At 46.6% G+C, this 14,194-nt stretch overlaps 1 protein-coding gene across 3 annotated transcripts in view; it reads right to left on the minus strand.

The window, feature by feature from the left end:
* LOC147701285 (uncharacterized) overlaps positions 1–14,194 on the minus strand; it is a 525,848-nt gene that overhangs the window by 192,130 nt on the left and 319,524 nt on the right. The gene's annotated exons all lie outside the window — the stretch shown is intronic.

Below are 14,194 nucleotides of genomic sequence, written 5' to 3' on the forward strand. Positions count from 1 at the left end.
CATCATTCTCCCGTTTTGCGAGGCCCTAATAGCGATTCATAGCGAATCGCTATTAAGGACTCGCAAAATGGGATTCATGTAGAAATTGCATGAAGATATGCGATTCCTACATATTCCTTATTTGCGATTAGCAAATTGCTAATCGCAAATAAGGAATAACTCGCCATTCATTCCTATGGGCCAAAAGGCCCATAAGAATGAATGGGAAGTATTCCTTATTTGCGATTAGCAATTTGCTAATCGCAAATAAGATAGCGATTTGAAGGGTGCCAGGGGTGTCCAAAGGACACCCTGTAGCACCCCTCAAATGAAATTTTACACAGGTGTTGCACACACACATGTCCAAAGGACATGTGTGTGTGTAACATGCAACTCAGAAAAATGCATTTTTCTGAGTTTTCGCAATTTACCACGAGGTCTGACCTCGCGGTAAATTGCCGCTAGAAATTGCGAATTCACAAAATTAAATAGGATGATGAATTGCATTTAAGGAATCTCAAATAGAGATTCCTTAAATGTAATTCCTCGCAAAATTGCGATATCGCAATTAGCGATTTTTACATTTGGGATGCTGAATCCCAAATGCAAAAATCGCTCTCGCAAAGGGCCAGATTCTCAGAATCTGGCCCTTTGCCAGCGCTATTTTCTTTGATGAATCGGGCGGTTGGATCTTTAGCTGTTTCATATGACTTTGAGCATATATCATATGAAAAAGTCCTAAGAGATCAGATTCGAATGAGGACGAATAACAAAAAAGTCAAAGAAAGGCTATGGACTACGTCTGATTAGCTAAATCTATTGAACATTCCGAAAAATTTGTCAAGGAAATACGGGGAAATGACAAAGGAGATATGTTTAATATCAATAAGAATACTAAGGAATCTGACACACAAACAAAATAATTTCCTCTTAAAAATGAATTTATTACAAAACCTGACTATCGATCTAGGAATCCCATTACTGAGAAAAATAATCTACAATTGTTTTGTTACAGATGTGGGAGTAATAGAGTATTGAGAAAATGTGCTCTAAATGTAACAGGAAAGGTAATTTCCATAAATTGTGTAAGTCTCTTCCCAAGAAAGTCAACTACATACAATGTTTGGAAGATTGTGATGACTCATACGACACTGTAGAGAATGAAATTAACACTGTCATTATTGTTTGTAGAGACACAGGTGTTTCTAAATTTCCTTCCTGCTCCATTTCTGTGGATGATGTAAAATTGCAATATTTAGTAAATTCTTGTGCATTGTACACTATTATATCTCTTGCCATTTCCCATAATAACTGGCCAAATAGAACCCTGTTTACACCAGATGTGTCATCTGGTGGTTACACAGGACATACAATTGACTTGATGGGTTTCTTTAGAGCTCATTTAGTTTTTGCGGGACGTCATGCATTTTTTAAGATTTATGTTGCCAAGTCTGGACAGTCTTTATTAGGATGGCCTCATCAAGAAAAATTAGAGATTAAACTTCATCCCAATGCCAATCCTCCTGTTTATTCAATCTCTTCTGAAAAAGTAACTCATCAACTGAACTCAAGCTAAATTAGAAAATTAATTGAACTATTTCCTAATGTATTCGGTGGGAAACTTGGGAAATATCAAGTATTTGAGCACACAATTAAGCTTAATGAAGCTGCAATACCGGTTTGCCATAAAGTAAGGAATGTACCCTCATCATATAGAGACAAGTTAAAAGACGTGCTTAAGAATTTATGTGAGAAAAAAAACATCAAACCCATTGAGTCATCTCCGTGGGTTTCCCCCATCGTTATTTCAGGTAAATCATCTGGCGAATTGAGGCTGTGTGGACTTGTGCAGCCTAAACAATGCCATTTGGGTGGATACCCATCCCCTACCCAACTTACACGAACTGGTATCAACTTTAGTAGGTGCTCAAGTATTTTCGTGCATTGACTTGGCTAGCACATACCACAAGGTTGTATTAGCTCAGTGCGGGGTTCCTGGAGCTGTGGCTGTCACAAGTGTGATTCCTATCACAACTCATGACTGTCTCACACCGCTCTGTATGTTATTGCATTCTGTATCCTGGGGCAAATATCCTATCAGCCAAAATCCAAGCAGTATATTCAGCCATACGGCCTACTCAATATTGAAGCTCCAAAATTGGAAAGTCGAAGGGACGACAATCTAAACTCACTTTTGATGCAAAAAAGACAGTTACACGCTCAAATGCAGAGGAGCAAGCACAAAATATGGAAGATTCATCTCAAGCGCACTCCTCCACCTCTGATAATGAGGTAAAAATGCTTCTACTAGCGATGCTGCAGAGTCTCACCTCTGTGTCCGGCGAAATGGACAAGATGATCAGTCACCTAGACTTCCTGGTGTTGAAAGTGGACAAGCATGATTGACAGATCAAGGAAGCAGAACGGAGGATCTCGGACTCGGAGGATGTTGTGGCTCAAATGCAAAAGCAAGTGACACAAATGGATAAAATCCTGAAAGTAATAGCCTCCAAGAATGATGACCTTGAGGTTAGGAGCCGTAGAAACAACATCCGACTCCTAGGCATTTCGGAAACTACAAACACTGGTCTCATGGAGGACTACGTTGAGCGTCTCCTACATGACACCTTCGAGCGACCGCTTTCTCCCCACATTTGATTGTGGAGAGAGCTCATCGATCTCTCAGGCCTCGTCCTCCTCCAGGCAGTGCTCCGCACCCTATTATTGCCCAGATCCTTACCTATCGAGATCGAGACACCGCACTTTGCCTTGCATGTGAGAGAAAGAAACTGACAGCCCACATGTGCCCCAGATTACTTTGAGCAGAGCTCAGGAAGTGGTAAGGAGACAGACTAGTGCTGTCTCTTCCCAAGACAAAAAGTTATTTAAAAAACGATTTTCACTTTCTGTGTTTACTGTCTATGCCTGTGGTTGTTACAGTTAAAAATTGTAGTTTTAGCCTGCCTGTAATTGCATATGTTATCACCTGTGTTTGTGTTTTAAATGTGTGGTTTTCCCTGCTCATGATTGCCTTCATTTAGTGTGTTGAATTGTGGGATTTGCAGTCCAACATCTGTAGTTTGTCCCTCTCATTCCTTGGTGGCAAATCTGTTTTCCCTCCAAATTTCTCCTTTGCTCTGTGCTTAGGCCTGTGTGCTGAAACAGTGCACCCCCAGCCACCATTTTGTGTTCACAAGCCAGTGAGGCCAGCCCCCCTGCCCCCTCCCGCCCCCAGCAACAGGGATTTTCTACATCAGAGGGTGCTTCTGTGAGCTGTTGAAACTGTATTTACTGGGGCCTGTGCACTTCGTTTTGTTGGCCAGCAGGGGGAGTAAAGCTTTATTCAAACAGTATTGTTAGATTTCGAGTTAGTGAAGCCTTTACCTGCTGAAGTCCAAAGTTGTGGATTGAGCCTGACTGTCTCCTAGGAGATTCTGAACAGGAGCAAGCAGCTTCCAACTCCCTGGCCAGCAAACCTTGTCTGAGGTTGCTGGGACCTTATATGGTGTGCTGATGGTTGGCACATGTGTACACTGATTGGTGGTTGTATCTGGTGTTTCTATTGGGTTAGGGTTAATGTCCTCATTGGCTGGGTATTTGAGGGTTCTGATTGGTTTCTCGGTCTGTGAATCAATCATTGCAGGGTTGGGACTAAGGCTTCCTATGTTATTGATTGTTGGGAGTAGGGTGGGACTAGGGCTACGGTTAGACCTTTAATTGGAAGTAGCGATTTAGTGCTTCTGGTGTGATTGGTTGTTGGACCAGTTGTGGGACTAAGAGTAGGGTTAGGCTTTCTATTGGAAGTAGGGACTAGGGCTACTTGTATCATTGGCTGCTTGGACTTGGGTTGGGACTAGTGGGAGGACTAAGGCCTTTATTGGATGTCGAGATCAGGGTTTTTGAACTGATTGGATGCTTGGACTAGGGTTAAGATTGGCTGCAAGGTCCTGGTCTCCTATTGGTTCAAGATGTTAGGGCTAGTGTTGTGATTGGATAGTGTTAGGGCTAGGGTTCCCATTGGCTGAAGGGGTCACCTGATTACTAGGGCTACAAAAAGGGCCAGGCTTAGGGCGTCTCAGCCCGGGTGTCGAGGCTAAGGGTGGAGAGGACAAGGGTAGTTGCCTGTTTGGGCCTGCTCGAGACTGGTCGGGACTAAGGCCTGAAATGCTGCCCTTTTTCTCTTAAAAAAAAAAACCTTCACTCTTTTATCCCTCCACTATCCTTTTTCTATCAAAATAACAGACTAACATGTTCACTTCTCAAATTCCATGTTCCATATTCAACTATACTAATATACTTGCCAAATAACTGATTAACATATCTACTACTCAAATTACTTCATATTTATACTATAATCATTTTCAACACTAATCCTTTATGGGTTCCGGAGTGGCGTGCTACTCGCCAAAAAAGCGCTTCAAAAGCCATGAGGGGTAACAAGTGCTATATGAATGCAAATCTTTCTTCCCCTTTTATCCATCCGCTATCCTTCTCACGCCAAGTAACACACTAATATCCACCACTGAAATTACCTCATATTTCACCATATTAATTCACCACTAATCCTTTATAGACTCCCTGAATAGCATGCATCAACAAGCGAGCGATAAATAAATACTAACCTTTGTCCTACTCTATCCTTCTGCTATCATTCCAAATCCAAATAACTGACTAACCTATTCACCACTTAAAATGTACTTGCATGTTTCACTATACTAATTCAAAACTAATCCTCTGTGGGTCCCGGAGTAGCGTGCTACCCGCCGAAAAAGCGCTTCGACGCCTCGTCAGGGGTAGTAAGCGCTATATAAATGCAATTACAATACAATACAATACAATACAATATGAAGTATTGAACTTTACTATATATCTTTTCACTGTTGGGGTGCAGAAAGCTTGCCGCAAGTTCATTCCCGTCAAACAAGAGCTTCAGAAGGCGCAAATTGACTTTGCACTCCTATATCCGGCGCACCTAAGGATGACACAGAAAGGTAAACAAAAGATATTTTTGAATCCACATCAAGTAAAAGAGTTTCTCAAAATGATTAACCGACGTTCACCTCAAAGGAATTCCGATTATCACTCCTCCTTGTCCCGCTTCCTGGAGCTGGAAGTAGACTTGTAAAGATGGGGGGATAAAGTTGTTACTGCCAGATGCTTATGGTCCTGTGCCAGCGGGACTAACTCTTCATTGACCCCCCCTGTCGCCCACTGCGCGCTGCAGGAGGGCAACTCTTCGCATCTGCAAGAAACTGAACTTATAACCTGCTAAGAGACACTGGATTAGTATACCTAACATTCCAGAGGCAAGTGTCAAATATATGATGTGCTCCCGGTACAAATTGGACAATGGTACTTATTCTCCACGGCATAAAGCCGAGCACCCTAATACCACCATCCCGTGGCCTCATCTGTTGCTACTGCGGCTGGGTGTCAGCATCGGGAGCAGAGAGGTAAATGTGCTGCACCAGCAGTTCTCCCACTATAGGTGATCCCCCAATCAATCAATCAATCAATGCATTTCTAAAGCATGCTACATACCCGTGAGGGTCTCAAGGCGCTGGTGGTGGTGGGGGGGACTGCTACTGATCTAAGATCCAGGTCTTGAGAAGTCTTCTGAAGGCCAGCAGGTCCTGAGTCTGTCGCAGGTTGTTAGGGAGAGTGTTCCAGGTCTTGGCGGCGAGGTAGGAGAAGGAACTGCTGCCGGTGGTGGTTTTCCGGACACGAGGATTTGTGGCGAGGGTGAGGCTGGCAGAGCGAAAGGCTGCGGGTTGGGGTGTAGAAGCTGAGTCGGTCATTGAGGTATGCTGGTCCAGCGTTCTGAAGGGCTTTGTGTGCGTGGATGAGGAGTTTGAAGGTGATCCTCTTGTTGACGGGGAGCCAGTGTAGGCCTCTCAGGTGTGATGTGGTTGCGTTGGGGGATGTCGAGGATCAGTCATGCCGAGGCTTTCTGGATTTGTTGTAGTCGTCTCAGGAACTTGGTTGTAGTTCCTGAGTAGAGGGTGTTTCCGTAGTCGAGTCTGCTGGTAACAAGGGCCTGGGTGATGGTTTTTCTCGTGTCGTAGGGGATCCATTTGAAGATCCTGCGTAGCATTCGGAGGGTGTTGAAGCAGGACGCGGAGACGGCGTTGACTTGCTTGGTCATGGAGAGGGCGGAGTCGAGGATGACCCCCAGGTTGCGTGCGTGGTCAGTGGGTTCCGGGGCTGTACCTAGCGATGTGGGCCACCAGGAGTCGTCCCAGGTTGATGGTGTGGGTCCGAGGATGAGGACCTCTGTCTTGTCTGAACTCAGCTTCAGCCTGATGTCCTTCATCCAGTCGGTGATGGCCTTCATTCCTCTGTGGAGGTTGGCTTTGGCGGTGTGGGGGTCTTCGATGAGGGATATGATCATCTGGGTGTCGTCGGTGTAGGAGATGATGTTGAGGTTATGTTGTCGTGTGACGTAGGCGAGGGTGAACAACACTTACAACGCAACTTTTACATCGCAGAGCCTTTACAACGCAACCATTACAACGCAAACTATTACAACTCATTGCTCTGGGGGGCGCTCTAGGATAGGGAATTGGTTAATTTACTATAAAATAACCTTCCCTAGTGTCCACGGGGACTGGAGTTGGAATAGTAAATTAAACTATTCACTATCCAGCGCCCCAAAGCACTATGCGTTGTAATGGACTGCATTGTAATAATTGTGTTGTAAAGGCATGCAATGTAAATGCATGCGTTGTAACGTCATACATCCGTGGGCGAGTGGTGCCATGTAGATATTGAACAGCGTCGGGCTGAGGGAAGATCCCTGTGGGATGCCGCAGATGATATTGGTGGTTTTAGAGCGGAAGGGTGGGAGGCGGACGCTCTGGGTTCTGCCGGAGAGGAAGGATGTGGTCCAGGCCAGGGCCTTCTCTTGGATTCCGGCGTCATGGAGGCGTGCTGATAGGTTGCGGTGGCAGACCGTGTCGAAGGCTGCTGATAGGTCAAGGAGGATTAGGGCGGATGTTTCTCCTTTGTCCATCAGGATCCTGACATCGTCGGTGGCAGTGATGAGGGCTGTCTCGGTGCTGTGGTTGTTGCGGAAACCGGATTGGGAAGGGTCCAGGATGTTGTTGTCTTCGAAGTAGAGGGTTAGCTGTTTGTTGACAATCTTCTCCATGACTTTCGCCGGGAACGGGAGCAGGGAGATGGGCTGGAAGTTCTTGAGGTTCTTGGGGTCCGCCTTGCGTTTCTTCAGTAGGGCGTTGATCTCGGCGTGCTTCCAGCTTTCTGGGAAGGTTGCTGTCTTGAAGGAGATATTTATTGTTTTCCGGAGGTGGGGCGCAATGGCTGTGCTGGCTTTGTTGATAACGTGGTGAGGGCAAGGGTCGGATGGGGATCTGGAGTGGATGGAGTTCATGGTTTTGATGGTGTCTTCGTCGCTGACGTTGGACCGGGCGGTCAGGCGACTGGTGCGGGTGGAGGTTGCAGGGGTGGTGGTCTCGGCGGTGGGTGCGGGGGTGTCGGCGTTGAAGCTGTCGTGGATGTCGGTGATCTTGCGGTGGAAGAAGGTGGCCAGTGAGTCGCACAGGTCTTGTGATGGTGGAACGTCGTTGGTGTTGGAGCTGGGGTTGGAGAGTTCTTTCAGGATGCTGAAGAGCTCTTTGGTGTTGTGTGCGTTGTTGTCTAGGCGGTCCTTGAAGGCGGTCCTCTTGGCAGTCCTGAAGAGTTGGTGGTGTCTACGGGTGGCTTTTTTGTCGGCTGTGTGGCTGTCTGATGTTCGGTCACGGAGCCATTTTTTTTCCAGCTTCCAACAGGTGCGCTTGGAGGTCCGGTGGTCTTCGGTAAACCAGGCGGCTTTCTTGTTGGTGTGGTTGGTTGTGGAGGTCTTGAGTGGGGCGAGGGTGTTGGCGCAGACGTTGATCCACTGTTTGAGGTTGGTAGCGGCGGTGTCAGGGTCGATGGGGTCGGCGGGTGGACTCAGGGCGATGGTGGTGGTGAGTTGGTCCTTGTTGACCTTGCCCCAGCAGCGAGGTGGCAACTGTGGGGTTAAGTGGACGCACCCCCCACACACCTTTCTTTAATGTTAGTCTGGGTTGACCGCTTTGACCAGTTTGGGAAATGTTGAATTTTGGGAGGGAAATGTCATTTCGGCGCAATTGGGGTTTTGTTGTGTGAGGGTTGGGGTGGTGGGGAGATGGATCTACAGATAAGTTTCTTGTTAACTGCTACAGTGAACTATGACAGACAGACAAATGGTACTCTAATGACAGTGGCACACATTACACAGGAGACACGTCATTACTTATTACACACCTCAGGTATCCATGGTGGATTTGACGACTCAGCGGAGTCTGCAATTAATTACGGGACTTATGGACCCACGAAAACGTACTAAACTCTTTGCGTATTTAGATAGACACCATATACACATTGTGTTAATCCAGGAAACACAAGTTTATCCGCTACGTTCCACTACCTTTGCTACGAAATGGGCAGATCACCTACTGTATTCCTCATATGCTTGAGGCACAGCAATACTTATTATTGGAGGAGTGTGGCTCACTGATTAGAGCGGCAGACCCTGATGCAGAGGTCTGACCCGGGACCAGGGTTCAATTCCCGACGCGGCAGGGTCTGAGCCCAAAATGTCCACGGACTCGATAATTCTCGCCTCGGTGCCTATTCTGATCATGGGGTCCCAAACTGCAACTCTGGGCAATAGTTGCTTAATCTCCACTACGGCGGCCCACCCGCTGCGGGATGCCTGGCTTTCACCTTGGGGATGCCCAGTAGTGGTTATCTCACAGGGAAAAGCCAGGATGGGTTCCCAAGGCAAGCGCCTTGATGCCTTCAGGTGATACGTGCGCTATATAAGTCGCAATACATTTACATTTACATTAAAAAACAGACGCTGTTCGCTCTATCAGGTACGTTAATGGATCACAGTTGGAGATACACCATTGTGTGGGGGAGGTTGGGAACGGACTGTCACCATGGTGAGCTGTTATGGCCCAAATTTAGACACTCCCAAATTTTTTACTGTACTATGGGGGAAAATACTCTACATAGGATCCATGCATATCATATGGGGTAGGGGTTTTAATGTAGCTCTCAATCCAGCTGAAGACAGATCAAACCATGTACCACATCATAACAACAGTTCCTACCACGTTTTGTAGGGGTATCAAAATGGAGATGAGACTTTTAGATGCCTGGCGATACTCTAATCAAATGAGCAGGAGGGCACACATTTTAAAGCACAGGATGCCTCTTGGGCACGGTTAGATTATTGCTTATTATGTAGAGGGTTAGGCCCCCTAATAGGAGATGTCACACACCTGGCCAGAACATATTCGGACCACTCTCCGGTCAAGCTTACAATTGCCCCACGTCGCACTTGGAGACTGCCGCCCTTAATGCTCATAGACACGGTATTTCACAGCAAATTGGAGGATAAAATCCAAGATTTCTTCCAAAGGAAATAAAGGTTCTATAGATGACGTAGAAACAATCTGGGAAGCCTTTAAGGTGACAGTGCGAGGGTTATGTATATCCAAAGGTTTGGTTGTGTTAAGGGATGTACAGAATATAATAAGAAGACTAGAAACAGAGCTCAAGGATCTGGAGAAGCAACTGAGGATGGCTGGGGACAAGGATATCCAACATGTATTTTGGGAGAAACTCTTTGAATATACTGAGGCTGCAGGCCAGGAGACAAAATTCCTGGGGAAATATTGGGGGGCTGGAAATATGGGGAGGGAGAGTGACAAGGAAAGATGATAGCCAAAATCATACGTCGTCCACGCTTCTCCAATTGTGTCTTAGATATCATGGGGCTGGGTGAGATACTGCAGCAAGACACCACTGACATACTATCTACATTTACCGCACACTATTCGACAATATACACCTTCCAGCGCAGAGATCATTTTGAATTAGACAACTTCCTCAGTGACATTGCACTTGGCTGGCTGGGTGGCACACAGAGGGGAATTCTCAGTGCCCCTTTCCAACTAGATAAAATACTAGAAGACATCACGCAGCTGCAATCCATGGACGGGGAAAATCTGCCAACTTCAAGTGATTCCTCATATAGTTCCTTCAATATTGGAGCCATCCGGTCGACGTACATTTTATAGAACTCGGCGTGAAGCCCATCGAGGCCAGGGGCCTTCCAGGGAAGCTCTACTTAAAACTGGAATGTCACCATTACAATATAATTCTTATAGGCCATTATCCCTAATTAATTGTGATGCCAAAATACTGGCTAAGATTCTTGCGAATAGGCTTGCCCTTTTATTGGAACAACTAGTGCTCCTAGATCAGGCAGGGTTTGTTCCTGGCAGAGCAGCCACACATAACCTTGGTACCCTATTCTATATATTGCAGAACTTGGCTTCGGAGCTGCCACTGGTGGCAGTCTTCCTGGATGCCACAAAAGCATTTGACTCCATCAAATGGGATTATCTCAATGGAGTACTGCAGCACATGGGGTTCTTGTCTTATTCTTGTGCTGGATTCAGCTACTATATCAGCTGCCAATGGCGAGAGTATTAATTAATGGTCATCTATCTGACATGTTTCCCATATCCAGATGTCAGGGTGTAGACTAGCGCGCCTACCTAAAAGACTACGATTCCCTGCACTCCCTGGTAAAGGACTACTTTTCCCACAATCCCCGGCGGGATTACAGGATATCACCGGGCGGAGTCTGCCATTCGGTGTTAGTGATTCCTGTGTTGGAGGCTGCTTTTGTTCTTCAGCTCCAAGGGTTCCAAGCAGCCGGTTTGTTTCCAGCTTGGGAGAGGCGAGAACCAGTAATTGGGTAACATTGTGAATGCGCTGGCTAGCGCGTTCTGTTTTGCAACTTTGTATCGGATGGTTTGTTGAAAAAAGGAACAGCGCTGAGACTTTGTTTCACCTCGCGGCTGCGAGGGACTGTTACAGACTACATGTTGCAACTTTGTAACGGATTGCTTGTACAACAGGGAACAGCGCTGAGAGTTTGTTTAGCCTTGGCTGCAAGGGACTGTTACAGACTACATGTTGCAACTTTGTAACGGATTGCTTGTACAAAAGGAAACAGTGCTGAGAGTTTGTTTAGCCTCTGCTGCGAGGGTGTTGTACAGACTACATAGCTTCTTGGCACACGTTCCTGGAGGTTCCTGAGACTGTGTGGTAAAGGAATGAGATTTGGCTATTCAAGTGGCGGAGTGCAGGGGGGGAGTCTGGGACCTCCGCACTGCCGTCACGAAGCATAGGTTTGGGGCTCATTTACTTGGAACTAGTGAATATACAAATACCAAAGCGGAGTGCTGTAGTGAAGAAACTACGCCCTGCCGTGTTTGGTCATCTTTTTGTACTATTTTGATGGAAGGAAAACATATGGGCTATCAGTTCACAACGGAGTGGATTCCTTTGCTTTTCTGTTGAGCATAAGGGTGCTCATTTAATCCTGGTGATTTTGGCGCATTTCTTTGGAACTAGTTTACAAACATACATAAGCACAAAGGGGTATGTGTATGTTAACGACAATGGCTTCTAGATAATGGAGTACTGTGGGTTGTTGCTAATACCTTCTTTTGTATTGAGCAGGATGGAAGGAAGACGGGAGATGCAGCAATAGGGTGGCGTTGAGTCCATGTATTACAGGTGAATTCAGGGGTTATCGACCTAGTGAGAATTCATGAGAGTAGGTTTAAGTATTGCATTTAACCTTTGTACTTTTGTTTTTCAGTTTCCTTTTCCCTGCTGCCCATTCCTTCTTCTCTTTGTTCTTTCTGGGTTTTTTCCCCATTTGGGGTTTTTTCCCTCACCGTATCGTCTGAATACCCTGTGTTCATACTTCAGGGTGTTCGGAGGGTCCGGAGGTGGAGCATAGTTGCTGCATGCGGATCCTGCGGAGTGTACATCTGACACCAGAGGCACGTGGCAGGGATGCCCGCTCTTAACCCTACTCTTCGCACTTGCAATTGAACCGTTGGCTTCAAAGTTGAGGCAGCATCACCAGTATCTAGCTCTCTGATGTAACTTGCGAAAAACCCTGATATCCTCATACACTGATGACAAAACATAGTATGTAAGGCATTCACAGGATAACTTACACCCCCGCTACTTCATAGTGTTTGGTAAACTCTCTGGAATACAAATAAATTGGGGAAAGTCGCAAATCATCCTCCTGACCTCTGCGGCCTCGCGTTTCCCCCTGACTTTCCAGCTGGAATAGTGTGATTCGGACCTACGATATCTTGGGGTGGTAATACCTAGAGGTAGAGACGAGTTGATGCAGCTCAACTATGGGGCTGCTATACATAGGACTACGGAAAACATCACCCGATGGATCTCCCTGCCGCTGACCTTAGCAGGACGTGTGACCTTGATCAAAATGGTGGTCCTGACACAAATACTATATCTTTTTTTAAATATCCCATACCATCCAGGGCGACTTTTTTTCAAACACTCCAGTCCAAAATAACGAGGCTGATATGGGGAGGCAAAAAACCTCAATTGAAATGGAAAGTTCTCACCCAGCCATACCCTCAGGGAGGGTTTGATATGCCAGATTTCAAACTTTATTATGTATGTGCACAAACTCAATATGCATTTTACTGGCTCCATCCCCCTAGACATATGCCACAAATCGCAACTGAACACTGGTGGACCCAATCCCTTTAAATGGCATGCTGAACATGCCTCCCTGCACACACGACATTTAGCCTACCACGATCACCTGCTCAGTGGACGCCTGGCATCGCATTCTAACTCTCCTTCAATGTCCGATGTTATACTCACCACTCCTCCCACTCTCCTATCATCCACGCATGCCACTCTTACAAGAAACGGGGTCCCTCAAATTATGTGAACGCACCAAAATCACCACATCGGGAGACCTCTACTAAAATGGGACATTTTGCACCTCGAGAGCCTTTTCCAAGGGTTACAACCAATCTCACTGGATATATTTCTCAATTTCAGGCTACGCCAAGGTATGCAATCTATCACCCCAGATTATCCTCAGGAGCCCCCAGCAAATACCCCTTTGCATATGCTACTGCGAGCATACATCACAGGGACACTTGGTCTCTGTGCTATATCACACTATACGTACACAGCAGACGGAACCTCTCAGCTCTTCTCGTATCAAGTGGAATCAGGAGCTGGGACAGGACGATCAATGGCTATACTGCTGCCTCCAAACAGAACAGTACAAAAGGGGGTGGTAATGGATGGAGCATCTGGATCAATCAAACACTCACACCCAGTCAAAAGATCTGGGTTTAATCCATCACCGTTCTGTAGCCCACTCTTCCACCCCAGTTCAGACATGGCTAGATGCAAATCAGTCTGACCCTGTGTCTCATGGGAACAGTCCAGCCCGAACTGCCAAGCCATGTCTTCCCTGGACCGGAAACAAGCTTCCGAGGACCGGTTTCTGGCATTCCAGCCGTCTTCAGCCCGGCTTGCTTGAATCCAATGGCAAAGTGAGCAAGGGAATCACGTCTGAGCATACCCTGCCACACTTGTGGCGGCCAAAAGCAGTACAAAAGGGGGTGGTGATGGACGGAGCATCTGAATCAATCAAACACTCACACCCAGTCAAAAGATCTGGGTTTGAACCATCACCTTTCTTTAGCCCACTCTGCCACCCCAGTTCAGACATGGCTAGATGCAAATCAGTCCGACCCTGTGCCTCATGGGAAAAGTCCAGCCCGAACTGCCAAGCCATGTCTTCCCTGGACAGAAAACAAGCTTCCGAGGACCGGTTTGTGGCATTCCAGCCGTCTTCAGCCCGGCTTGCTTGAAGCCAGTGGAAAAGTTAGCAAGGGACTCACGTCAGATGCTCCGTCCATTACCACCCCCTCTTGTACCGCTTTTGGCCGCCATAAGTGTGGCAGGGTATGCTCAGACATGAGTCCCTTGCTCACTTTGCCACTGGATTCAAGCAAGCCGGCCTGAAGACGGCTGGAATGCCAGAAACCGGTCCTCGGAAGCTTGTTTCCGGTCCTGGGAAGGCATGTCTCTAAGCCAGATGGTTCCCATTACCCTAGAGTGCACGCCATTACGAGCACTGTTAGGCTATACTAAATTGATCCCAAAGTTCTGTCGCAAATGTATTGCTATTGCATTCTTATTAGCTAAACGTAGAGTGGCTTGCAGATGGGGTAGATGGCGGGCACCAAAATTCAAGAAATGGCTGGACGACTTGATATATTGCCATGATCAATTAATTTTGTATGCTATA

Source organism: Lissotriton vulgaris, chromosome 7, assembly GCF_964263255.1.
Source record: "Lissotriton vulgaris chromosome 7, aLisVul1.2, whole genome shotgun sequence".
NCBI classification, from domain to species: domain Eukaryota; kingdom Metazoa; phylum Chordata; class Amphibia; order Caudata; family Salamandridae; genus Lissotriton; species Lissotriton vulgaris.